Here is a 13,134-nt window from a genome sequence, read left to right on the forward strand (position 1 = left end):
GTGTATTTCACGGCTTCTTAATTCCTTTCAGTTAGACTGAGATGTTTTTCTTAAAGAGAGAAAGACACAGTCATTGCATTGTATTTTTTCTGAAAAGAGTAGGCCGTATTTTACTGAGATCACAGATTTGTTATATATGACGTTTCGGTCTTCTAATATTCTTCAGTGGATTTTCTCTAAAGTAGTATGCACAGATAGCCTTGTATAGCAAAAAAGTAAATCACGTAATAATCCTGAGATTTTTGGAATTGTCACAACTGAGAAACATTGCTGGCGGTGTATGGTCCGCAAGTGTGAAGATGTTCCTTGTGAATTGCTTGCATCCAGCATTAAGGGCTGGTTTTTATCTTTTGTTTTTCCAATCCTCTTTCCTTCTCAAGGTGTCCAAGACACACAGAGCCACGGAATCTCACAGCTGTCTGAGAATTCCGCCTCCTGGGACTCTCAGAGGATCCAGAACAAAGCGAGGACCCTCGCTTTGCTGTCCCTTTCCCTGTCCATGTATCTGGTCACGGTGCTGAGGAACCTGCTCAGCATCCTGGCTGTCCGCTCTGACTCCCCCCTCCACACCCCCATGTACTTCCTCCTCTCCAACCTGTGCTGGGCTGACATCGGTTTCACCTCGGCCACGGTTCCCAAGATGATTGTGGACATGCAGTCGCATAGCAGAGTCATTTCTCATGAGGGCTGTCTGATGCAGATGTCTTTCTTGGTCCTTTTTGCATGTATAGAAGGCATGCTCCTGACTGTGATGGCCTATGACTGCTTTGTAGCCATCTGCCGCCCTCTGCACTACCCAGTCATCGTGAATCCTCACCTCTGTGTCTTCTTCGTTTTGGTGTCCTTTTTCCTTAGCTTGTTGGATTCCCAGCTGCACAGTTGGATTGTGTTATAATTCACCATCATCAAGAATGTGGAAATCTCTAATTTTGTCTGTGACCCGTCTCAACTTCTCAAACTTGCCTGTTCTGACAGCGCCATCAATAGCATATTCATATATTTCGATATTACTATGTTTGGTTTTCTTCCCATTTCAGGGATCCTTTTGTCTTGCTATAAAATTGTCCCTTCCATTCTCAGATTTCATCGTCGGATAGGAAGTATAAAGCCTTCTCCACCTGTGGCTCTCACCTAGCAGTTGTTTGCTGATTTTATGGAACAGGCATTGGCATGTACCTGACTTCAGCTGTGTCACCACCCCCCAGGAATGGTGTGGTGGCGTCACCGATGTATGCTGTTTTCACCCCCGTGCAGAACCTTTTCATCTACAGCCTGAGAAACAGGGACATACAAAGTGCCCTGCGGAGGCTGCTCAGCAGAACAGTCGAATCTCATGATCTGTTCCATCCTTTTTCTTGTGTGGGTGAGAAAGGGCAACCACATTAAATCTCTACATCTGCAAATCCTGCCCCTTAGTCACATTCTTTTTGTGGCTTGATGGCTTTTATTCCTTTCCGCATTTCCTTTGTGAATATTGCTTTCTTCGTTATGCCTTTAACTGGAATGGGTGAGGATTCTGGGATCCTTTGTTTAGCAGAAACCTCATGACTGAATCCTCTATACCTAGGCGGCCTCCTTTAGTTTCTGAGCAATAATCCTGTCATCCAGGTGGAATCACAACCATCTTTTTATATACACGAAGCCCTCACTTCGTTTTGGAATTCCCTGAAAACTGACTTTATGGAAACAATGTACAGGAGGTCCTCCAACACCATTGGTTGTTCAAAGTTGTGTAGTTATACTGTTGAAGAAAAATAAGTGGTTTCACTATACATAATTTTGCTTCAAGGTGAAGTTTCCAAGAGACTTTCAAAGATGTTAAGTGAGGACATATTGTACATCAAATTCATATCCTCTTCCACAGTTCATGTGGAATTTCTTTATAAACTGCTTCTATAGAATCTATTTAGGCAGGTTATGTGTAGAGATCCATGTTGCCATTCCTCAATCTTGGCTTTGAATCAAATCACCTGGGGAGGTTACAAATGATGAGGCCTGGGTCTCAATACGTGAGATTCTGATTTTCTTGCACCTGTGTGAGTATGTGGATTTTTTTTTTTTTCTTTTAAAGCACCAGAGGTGATTCCAATGATGAAGTTTTTAGGGGCATCAAGCTCCAATGAGTAAGAACAGAAATTAATTGTAGTATGATTTCTTCAAATATTATCTTCAAACGCATTGTCCATCAACACGATACAAATGTTTATTATGCTGTTTTTTCTTACCATTTCGCATTTTCTATTTCTTTCTTTTCTTTAATTTTTGAGTCAGAGTTTCACTTTTGTTGCCCAGGCTGAAGTTCAATGGCACGGTCTCGGCTCATTGCAACCTCTGCCTCCCGTATTCAAGCAATTCTCCTGTCTGAGGCTTCCAAGTAGCTGGGATTACAGGCATGCGCTACCATGCCTGGCTAATTTCTTTCTTTCTTTTTTTTTTTTTGTATTGTTAATAGAGACAGTGTTTCTCCATTTTGGTCAGGCTGGTCTTGAACTCCCGACCTCAGGTGATCCGCCCGCTTCCGCCTCCCAAAGTGCTGGGATTACAGGCATGAGGGACCGTGCCCAGCCACCACTTAGCATTTACATTTTACATTTGTCGAAGCTATAGATTTATACACACATTGATTGCTGCTTTGTTATACACTTGCATATACATAAGATGGGAAATAGAAAAGAACAAAGTGGGCACAGTATCCCTGAAGTTTCACATTCCGAGACATTTTTAAAATATTTGCTCTTCAGAAATTTGTTTCAATGAAGAAACTGTGGTATACACACCCGGTGAAGTATTATTCAGCCTAAAAAGGAAGAAACTCCTCTCCGCTGCACACAAAATGGATGAGATTTCAGGTCTGTATATTAAATGAAATAAGCCAGGCACAGAATGACAAATATTTCATGTCCTCACTTCTATGTAGGAAGAAAAAAGGAAACCTTGGCCAGGTGTGGTGGCTCAGGCCTGTAATCCCAGCACTCTGGGAGGCCGAGTCGCACGGATCACTTGAGTCCAGGAGTTCGAGACCCGCCTGGCCAACATGGTGAAACCTGGTCTCTACGGAAAACACAAACAAAGAGTCAGGCGTGGTGACGCGTGCCTGTAGTCTCAGCTACTCAGAGGGCTGAGGCCCAAGAAGCCCTTGAACTTGGGAGGCGGAGCTTGCAGTGAGCCCGGATTGTGCCTGCGTACTCCAACCTGGGCAACAGAAAGAGACTCCATCACACACCTACACACAAAAGGAATCTCAGGAAGGTGGAAATATAAAGGTGGTTAGCAGACGCTGGGAAGAAAAGGGGTGGGATAGGGAATGAAGACAAGTGGATAATTGGGTCCCAAAATACAGAAAGATGGAATAAGTGAGTTCTAGTGTTTGATAGTACAGTATGAAAATTTTAGTTCACAAGAATTGCTTGCATATTTCCAGATGCTTTGGTAAGAAGCTTCCTAACTTTCTCATTATGCTGGTTTTTAAGCTCTTGTCTTTCTGCTCTTGAAATCATGCTGGTTTTTTGTTTTTTGTTGTTTGTTTTTTGTTTTGAGACGGAGTTTCGCTCTTGTTGCCCAGGCTGGAGTGTCATGGAGCAATCTTGGCTCACCGCAACCTCTGCCTCCTGGGTTCAAGCGATTCTCCTGCCTCCACCTCCCAAGTAGCTGGGATTACAGGCATGCGCCAGCACGCCCAGCTAATGTTGTATTTCTAGTAGAGGCGGGGGTTTCTCCCTGTCGGTCAGGCTGGTCTTCAACTCCTGACCTCAGGTGATCCGCCCGCCTCAGCCTCCCAGAGGGCTGGGATTACAGGCGTGAGCGACCGCGCCCGGCCCATGCTGTATCCTTATCTGTTGTCTGTTGTTGTTTGTTTCTTTTGGAGCTCAGAAATAACTTCTCACCTATATGTTCAAATGATTTTTCACATGAGTGCTAAGAAAGCTCATTGGTGGAAAAGCAGCCTTTTCAAGAAATGTTGTTGGAGAAACTTGATTTCCACATGCAGAAGAATGAAGGTGGACCCTCTGTCACACCAGGTGCAAAAATTAACACAAACTGGATCAAAGACCTCACCCCAAGCGCTAAAAGTATCATGTGCCTAAAAGAAAACATTGGCTCTACTTTCATGACATCAGATTGGACAATATTCTCTGGGATATGACACCAAAAGCATAGGCAACAAAAGAAAATTAGATTCCTTGGATTACATCTAAATGACAGACACTTTTGTGTAGCAAAAAACACTGTGAACTGAGTGAAAAAATAACCCATGGATTAGGAAAAAGATTTGCAAAGCATATATCTGAAAAGAGGCTGGTATCCATCATATATAAAGAACAGCTAGAACTAAACAACAAGAAACCCAAAGCATCCCATCAACAATGGTCAGAAGACTCGAGTAGACGTGTTCCTAAAGAAGATATAGCAATGGCCAATAAGCATCTAAAATGATGTTCAAAATCACTCATCATAGGGAAGCACAAATCAAACCAAGAATGTGATGCCACACATTAGGATGGATATGATAAACAAACAGGCATTGGTGAGGCTAGAGGGAAGTAGGAATGCTCGAATCTGATCGGAGGGAATGTAAAACCGTGAAGGAACGGGGAAAATAGTATGGCGTATACTGGAAAAATTAGAAACAGAATGATCAGATGTTCCCGCAGTTTCATTTGCGGGTACCTACCAAAAAGAATTAGAAGCCAGGAGTGGAAGACAGATTTGTGTACACCCATATTCATAGCAGCATTATTCACAACAGCCAAAATATGGAAACAACCCAAGGGTTCGTGGACAGATGAATGAAAAAGCACACTGCAGTTCCTTCATACAATGGAAGACTATTCAGCCTTAAAAATGCAGGCACTTCTGGCCGGTGCGGTGGCTCACGCCTGTAATCGCAGCCTCTTGGAAGACCGAGGTGGGCGGATCACCTGAGGTCAGGAATTCAAGACCAGCCTGGCCATCTTGGTGAAACCCTGTCTCTACTGAAAATGCAAAAAATGAGACGAGTGTGGTGACGTGTGCCTATAGTCCCAAGTACTCGGGAGGCTGAGGCACAAGAATGGCTGGAACCGGGAGGCGGAGGTTGCAGTGAGCCCAGATTGGGCCACTGCACTCCAGCCTGTGCGACAGAGTGAGACTCCATGGAAACACAAAACAAAACAAAGTCAAACGAACAAACAAACAAAAAACAAACAAACAAAAAACAGAGAGGCACTTCTGACGCAGGCCGCAGCATGAATGAACCTTCAAAACATTATCATCAGTGAAATAAATAAATCTCAAAAGGATAAACACGCCCAGGCTCAGTGGCTCGCACCTGTAACCCCAGCACTTTGGGAGGCTGAGCCAGGCGGATCACTTCAGGTCAGGAGTTCGAGACCAGCCTGGCCAATATGGTCTCTATTTAAAACACAAAAATTAGCTGGGTGTGGTGGCGCATGCCTGTAATACCAGCTACTCGGGAGACTGTGACACAAGAATCGCTTGAACCCATGATGTGGAGGTTGCAGTGAGGTGACATCACACCACTGCACTCCAGCCGGGGTGACAGAGAAAGACTGTGTTTCCAAAACAAAAAAATTAAACACGGTATGATTCCACTTATCTATCAAGTGTCTAGAGTAGTTAAACTCATAGAGTTGCAAACTAGAAAGGTGGCCCCAGGGGCGGGCGAGAGAGAGGAGTGGAGAGCTTAGTGAATGGGTGCAATTTCCATTTTGAAAGATAAAACTGTTCCGGAGAGGATGGCGGTGATGGTTGCTAAACAATGTGAACGTACTTAATGTCATGAAACTGTAAACTGAAAAAGCGTTGAAATTGTAAATATTTATACTGGCCATTCTATATGAACTAATATATATTTATAATTTTTCATATTTATACGTGATATATTTTCCCATAATAAAAGATGAAAATTAAAGCAGTTGCATGTTTAAAAAGAAAAGAAAGAAGCGAAGAATACACACCAGCTTTCTCCTGATTCGAGGAAGAGCCCCAAAGCTTCTATGGACACTCTCTTTTCTCTTCTTCTTGCATTATTATGAGGAAATCCTTACAGGTTGGGGAACTTGGGTGACTTTGGCTAATAAGGAGCTCTGTGCCTTCAGCCCCCCAGGCCACAGAATAGTAAATAGTCAGTCTGTGCCTCCAGCCCTGCAGTGTGAGGATCCAGTCCTGTGGGCTCCACTCCCGTCACCTGTATCAGGAGGCTCATGTCTTAGTCTGTCTTCTTGCCAGCCCTGAGGATGGAGTCTGAGCCTCCATGGTGCACCACACAGGGAGGACAGTGGACCTGTTCTCCGTGGTCATGGCCCAGCAGAGGGGAAGGGCAGTTCAGTGAGTGTAGGGAAAAGAAAGAGCGATCAGACTGTTACTGTGTCTATGTAGAAAGGAAAGACATAAGAGACTCCATTTTGAGAAAGACCTGTACTTTCAACAATTGCTTTGTTGAGATGTTGTTAATGTGTAGCTTTGCCCCAGCCTCTTTGACCCAACCTGAAGCTCACAAAAACATGTGTTGTATGAAATCGAGGTTTAAGGGATCTAGGGCTGTTCAGGACGTGCCTTGTTAACAAGATGTTTCCAAGCAGTATACTTGGTAAAAGTCATCGCCATTCTCTAGTCTCAATAAACCAGGGGCACGATACACTGTGGAAAGCCACAGGGAGCCCTGCCCTTGAAAGCGGCGTATTGTCCAAGGTTTCTCCCCATGTGATAGTCTGAAAAGTGGCCTCGTGGGAGGAGAAAGACCTGACCGTCCCCGAGCCCGACACCAGTAAAGGGTCTGTGCTGAGGTGGATTAGTCAAAGAGGAAAGCCTCTTGCAGTTGAGAGAGAGGAAGGCCCCTGTCTCCTGCCTGCCCCTGGGAACTGAATGTCCCGGTATAAAACCCGATTGTACATTTGTTCAATGCTGAGTTGGGGGAAATCCGCCCTATGTTGGGAGGTGAGACATGTTTGCAGCAATGCTGCCTTGTTATTCTTTACTCCGCTGAGATGTTTGGGTGGAGAGAAACCTAAATCTGGCTTATGTACGCGTCCAGTCATAGTACCTTCCCGTGAACTTCATTATGACATAGATTCTATTGCTCACCTCTTCGTTGCTGACCTTCTCCTTATTATCACCCTGCCCTCCTACCACATTCCTTTTTGCTAAAATAATAAAAATAATAATCAATAAAAACTGAGGGAACTCAGAGGCCTGTGCCAGTGCAGGTCCTTGGTATGCTGAGCGCCAGTCCCCTGGGCTCACTGTTGTTTCTCCATACTTTGTCTCTGTGTCTTATTTCTTTTCTCAGTCTCTCATCCCACCCAACTAGAAATACCCACAGGTGTGGAGGGACGGGCCACCCCTTCAAGTGAGTGCTGAGGGACGGTCGGGAGCCTTGTTTTGTTTCCTCCTCAGGACAAACAGGAGAGTGCGCTGGGCAGATGGGAGGAGACCAATGTGCAAACTATCCGCTCAGCAGAGTGTGGAGTTTCTGTTCCTGGTTGTGCTGGGGGTCTCAGAAATCTACTTCAAAATTTTGCTACCCTCCGCAACTGGTTGTCCTTTTCATAGACATCTCACCCACGATAGCAGGGAATGAGTCCCTCTAAACTATTCCTTTAGGAATAGTAAGAGCCAGCCCCTCTTCCTACCCTGGATTTTAGGACCCCCATCGCTGGGGGGTGAGGCACCCCCAGCGATGCCGGGAGTAAGAGCCAGCCCCTCTTCCCCCCCTGGTTTTTAGGATCCGCAGTGGACTCACAGCCTGTTTACCACATTGTGAGTAATATCATCTCCCCTCTGGAAATAATGAACTATTTCACAGACGGGTGTACACCCGTCTGTATTCGGAGTAATATCATCCTCGTCCTCCCTGAATATTAAGAACAGTATCACAGGGGTGTTTCTACTCCCTGCGATATTGGGTATCATATCCTCCTCTCCCACGTGGCAATTAGAGACAATATCAGTGGGGGCGTATCCAACTTCTGTGATATTTAAAGTTATATCATCCTCTTCCCTCCACGATCATGGGAACAATATCCCTGGGGGGTGTACACTTTCTGCCATATATGTAGTCATATCACCCCCTCCGCCTTGGAATATTACGAAGGACCATCTCACACGGGGGTGTATACTTCCTGCGATATTGGGAGTAATATCAACCTCTCGGCCTCTTAATATGAGGAAGAATATCACAGGGTGGGTGTACACCTCCTGCTCTATTATGGGGAGTCATATCTATCTATTATGGGGAGTAATATCATCCTCTCCCTTTCAGGATATTAATAACAATATCACAGGCTGGGTGAACACAGCCTACGATGCTGGAATTATTGTCACCCTCTCCCCCTCGGGATACTAGGAAGAATATCACAGAAGAGGTGTACACTCCCTGCGATATTGGGAGTAATATACGCTTCTTCCGTGAATATTAGGAGCAATATCACCGGGTGGCTGTACATTGATTGCTGTGTTGGCAGTCATGTCATACTCCACCCGCTGGATATTAGGATCAGTGTCACAGGGTGAGTGTACACCTACTGCGATATGAAAACTAATATCATGCTCTCCATCCCTGGATATTAGGAACAATATCACAGGTAGGTGTACACCCCCTGCGGTATTAGGAGTAACAATATTATGAATTATTAAACATCAGTCTCATTAATGATTATCAATGGTAATATTAATTAATAGTATAACGTTATTAGTCATTAATGACTATTTTAAAGATATGATTATGCATGATTAAAATTAATTCTTACTATTAATGCCATTTTAAAAAATATTAGTTATTAATATTAATATTAATCATTGTTTTATTACCAACATCACTTATGATGCATTTAAGTAACATTAATTACTGATATTATTATTCTATTAATATTGATGTTGCTATTATTAATTGTAATCATTAATATTTTTAATCCACATTAAGTTTTACTGTCTCCACTGTAGTTATTAATATCGATGATTACTATTGTTATTATATTTATTAATATTAATAATTAATAAAACTGTTCCCGATATCCGTGGGGGAGAAGATATGTCTCCCAATATCACAGAAAGTGTACACCCCTCTATGATGTTACTCCTAATAGCCAGGGGGTAGAGGATGACATTATGGAAAATATCGCAGTGGGTGTACATCCCTTCGGTCATGTTGTTCCTAATATCCTGTGTGGGAGCGGATGTTACGACTCCCAAAATCGCAGTGGGCGGAGACCTCCCCCGTGATACTGTTCCGAACATCCAAAGGTGGAGAGGATGATATTTCTTCCAATTTCGCCGGGGGTGCACACCACCCCTGTGGTATTGATCCTAATATCCAGGGGGCGAGAGGATGATATTAGTCTGAATATTGCAGGAGGTGTACACTCCCTAGGGTTATTGTTCCTAATATCCAGGGACAGAGAGGATGATATCACTCCCAATATAGCAGGGGGTGTACACCCCTTGTGTGACATTGTTCCTAATAGGCAGAGGGGGAGAGGAAGATATCACCCCCAATATCGCAGAGGGTGTACACACCCTTGTGACATTGTTCCTTCTATCCTGGGAGGGAGAGGAAGATACTAGCCGCAATGTCGCAGGGCCTGTACGCACCCACTGTGATATTGTTCCGAATATCTGGAGAGGGAGAAAATGATGTTACTTCCAATATCGCAGGGGGCGTACATGCTTCTGAGATATTGTTTCTTAGGTTCAGGGGGAGAGGATGATATTACTGCCAATATCGCAGGGGTTGTACATACCTCCTGCGATGCGGGGAGTAAGAGCCAGCCCCTCTTCCCCCCCTGGCTCTTAGGACCCCCATCGCACGGGGGTGAGGCACCCCCCGCGATGCGGGGCGTAAGACCCAGCCCCTCTTCCCCCCTGGCTCTTAGGACCCCCATCGCAGGGGGCTGAGGCACCCCCCGCGATGCGGGGAGTAAGAGCTAGTCCCTCTTCCCCCCCTGGCTCTTAGGAACCCCATCGCAGGGGGTTGAGGTACCCCCCGCCATGCGGGGAGTAAGAGCCAGTCCCTCTTCCCCCACTGGCTCTTAGGACCCCCATCGCAGGGGGGTGAGGCATCCCCGCGATGCGGGGAGTAAAAGCCAGCCCCTCTTTCCCTCCCTGGCTCTTAGGACCCCCATCGCGGGGGGGGACACCCCCCGCGATGCGGGGAGTACAAGCCAGCCCCTCTCCCCCCATGGCTCTTAGGACACCCATCGCAGGGGGTTGAGGCACCCCCCGCGATGCGGGGAGGGCTGAGACTGGGGTCTGGGCTGTTCCGGACTTCAACACTCACCCCTTGTCCCCACGCAGGGCTATGGCGTGTGCTCGGTGGTGCTGGAGCGGCTGGCTTACCTCCTCATGGCTTACAGCCTGGGCGCCTCAGTCGCCTCACTCCTGGGCCTGCTGGGCTTGTGGCTGCCACGCCCGGTGCCCCTCATGGCTGGAGCAGGGGTGCACCTGCTGCTCACCTTCATCCTCTTTTTCTGGGCCCCTGTGCCTCGGGTCCTTCAACACAGCTGGATCCTCTGTGTGGCAGCTGCCCTTTGGGGTGTGGGCAGCACCCTGAACAAGACTGGACTCAGCAGTGAGTATAGCTGTGAGCACTGGGGGGGCGGAGCAGGGGGCTTTATGGCTATCTGTGGGTGGTTGGCTAGACATAGACATCCCAGGGACAGATATGGGGTCCCATGGTCACATAGGGTCCTGTGGACATGGCAGAGTCCGGTGGGGCTTCCTGTGGACACTGCAGGGGTGGAAGGGAAGTCTCATGGACACACTGGGGGCAGATGGGTAGGGCGTGGACACCCTGGAGACAGGTGTGGGGGTTCCACGCCATGGACATTCCATTAATACCCCAGGGTGGGCACAGGGCCCCATCAACACTGGAGGGTCAGTGTGAAATCTCGTGGCTACACGGGGCAGGTGTGGGGCTCTGTGGACACCCCTTAGGGACAGTGTGAGAAACACATCAGGGATTCTCCCTTTTCATACCAGGGGACAGGGCTTACCCTGGCATTGTTTTCATGTCACTTGGAGCAGATGTTTTGGTCTCTGCCTCACGGAGCATGTGGTAGGAGCAAGTGGCCTGTTGTACATCCACGGCATAGATACAGACATGGGCCTTTGTATAGAGAGGAGCAGGCCTGCAGCCCCAACCCAGTCTGCTCAGTACCAGAGTCCAGGCCTCAGTTCTGGGCTGCTGGGGAACAGGGCCCTGTTTGCAGAAGGCAGCGGTGGGCCCATGTTCAGCTCCAGGATGTTCCCTGCCCACAGATGGGCACACGCAGTGACACACAGCTAGCACACATGGGCACAGTCCTGCGGGGCATCCATGTCAGCGTCTGTTCTGATGGGCCGAAGCTATGAACAGTTTTGAACGTCATCCTTGGGGGTGTGGGGTGGCAGAGGTCATGCCTGCTGCTGGCAGGGCAGAGGCTGACTGCGTGTCTCTGCCTGTAGCAGGGGCTGAAGCCTCATACTGCACCACAGTCTCTTGGCCGTTTTGCTCAAGGATAGCCAATTCTGGGCAGAGTCCAACCTGGGTATCTTGGACCCATGTTGTGCCCCGTCTGGTCATGGCATCCCCTCTGCCCAGCTCCATATCCCATCTCCACAGGTGAACCCTGGGGGATCCTTGTCTCTTCATAGCAGCACTGTGGGGGTAAAGTCACCCTGCAGGGCCCCAAGACAGGAGTGTTCATGTCCTGAGTGCCTGGTGAAGGTGTTTATAGTGGCCCCTATGATTTGGCAGGTGCCATGCCCTCTTTCTCACTTTAGAACTTCAGAACACAGCACACAATAGGCATAAGCTCATCTCAGCATTGGGAAAAGCAGCTCTGGGGAGTTAAGTACCCAAATCACCCATGGAGCCAACATTACAGTCCTGAGAATGAGTGTGCATCTTCTGACTCCCAATCCATTACTCTTGTTGCCCACCCTGGGAGGACTCACTGGAAAGGAAGCCCCCCTCTCCATGCTTAGCTTCAGGTTTGATTGGCAGAGTTGGCAGCTGCAAACAGTTCGATCTCTCTAGTCCCGGCTGAGGAGGAGAAACAGCGCCTGCAAGCTTGCCACTGCACACCTGGGGTTGGGGACAGGACATGACTAAGCACAGAGCTTTCTTCTTTTGAGGCCACACATGTGGTGCGGAGCGGGACCACCTGCATCCACACAGCCCGGCGCACCTGCTCCTACTTCTGCTTAGCGTGTGAGCAGTGTGGTGACCAGGGTCTCCACCAGGGGGCAGGCCAGGACCGGCTCACAGCACTTTCTGGGCGCTCTCTGGTCCCGGGCTGGGACACATACAGGGCTTAGTAAAGTTCGTAGATGGTAGCTAGGCAGCCCCAGGCCCCAGGTGACACCTCTCCCCTGCCTGCCCTGTACTGCCTGCCTGCAGCACTCCTGGGAATCTTGTACGAAGACAAGGAGAGACAGGACTTCATCTTCACCATCTACCACTGGTGGCAGGCTGTGGCCATCTTCACCGTGTACCTGGGCTCGAGCCTGCACATGAAGGTGAGACTGGGCAGGATTGGGGGCCCCATGCCCAGTGACAGGTACTTCCTTAGCCCCTGCCCTGGCTTCACAGCTTCCTAAACGCCACCCCTTCCCAAGCCAGTCTCTGGGCCAAGGCCCCATTCCTTCAGCCCACTGGGTGGCCCCCAACTCAGCACCTCACTTACTGGCCCACCTCCAGCCAGTCTCAGTTTGCCCATCTCTGAGGGGATTTGTGGGTGCATCACAGCCATCCTGTGGGCTGTTTGGTATCCTGTTCTCCAGATGTTGGGTCTGTCTCCCTTCATGGCCTGAACGGGAGCAGGCTTCTCATGCTCTGCTCCCAAAAGATGGTGGCTCGGTCTAGCAAGTCCCAGTTGCTAAACATTTTTTAAAAATAGAACTAAAGGCCGGGCGCGGTGGCTCATGCCTGTAATCCCAGCACTTTGGGAGGCCGAGGCGAGTGGATTGCCTGAGGTAGGGAGTTTGAGACCAGCCTGGCCGACATGGTGAAACCTCGTCTCTACTAAAAATACAAAAATTAGCCGGGCATGGTGGCAGGTGCCTGTAATCACAGCTACTTGGGAGGCAGAGGCAGAAGAATCGCTTGAACTGGGAGGCGGAGGTTGCAGTTAGCTGAGACGGGGTCTTGGCACTCCA

The 13,134-nt window shown here is 48.1% G+C and overlaps 1 pseudogene; it reads left to right on the forward strand.

Moving 5' to 3' along the window:
- The first annotated feature begins 233 nt into the window (after positions 1-233).
- On the forward strand, positions 234-4,197 carry LOC106634664 (olfactory receptor 7E24-like; annotated as a pseudogene).
- The last annotated feature ends 8,937 nt before the right edge of the window (positions 4,198-13,134 follow it).

The sequence above is a fragment of the Pan paniscus genome, chromosome 9 (genome assembly GCF_029289425.2).
Source record: "Pan paniscus chromosome 9, NHGRI_mPanPan1-v2.0_pri, whole genome shotgun sequence".
Taxonomy (NCBI): Eukaryota; Metazoa; Chordata; class Mammalia; order Primates; family Hominidae; genus Pan; species Pan paniscus.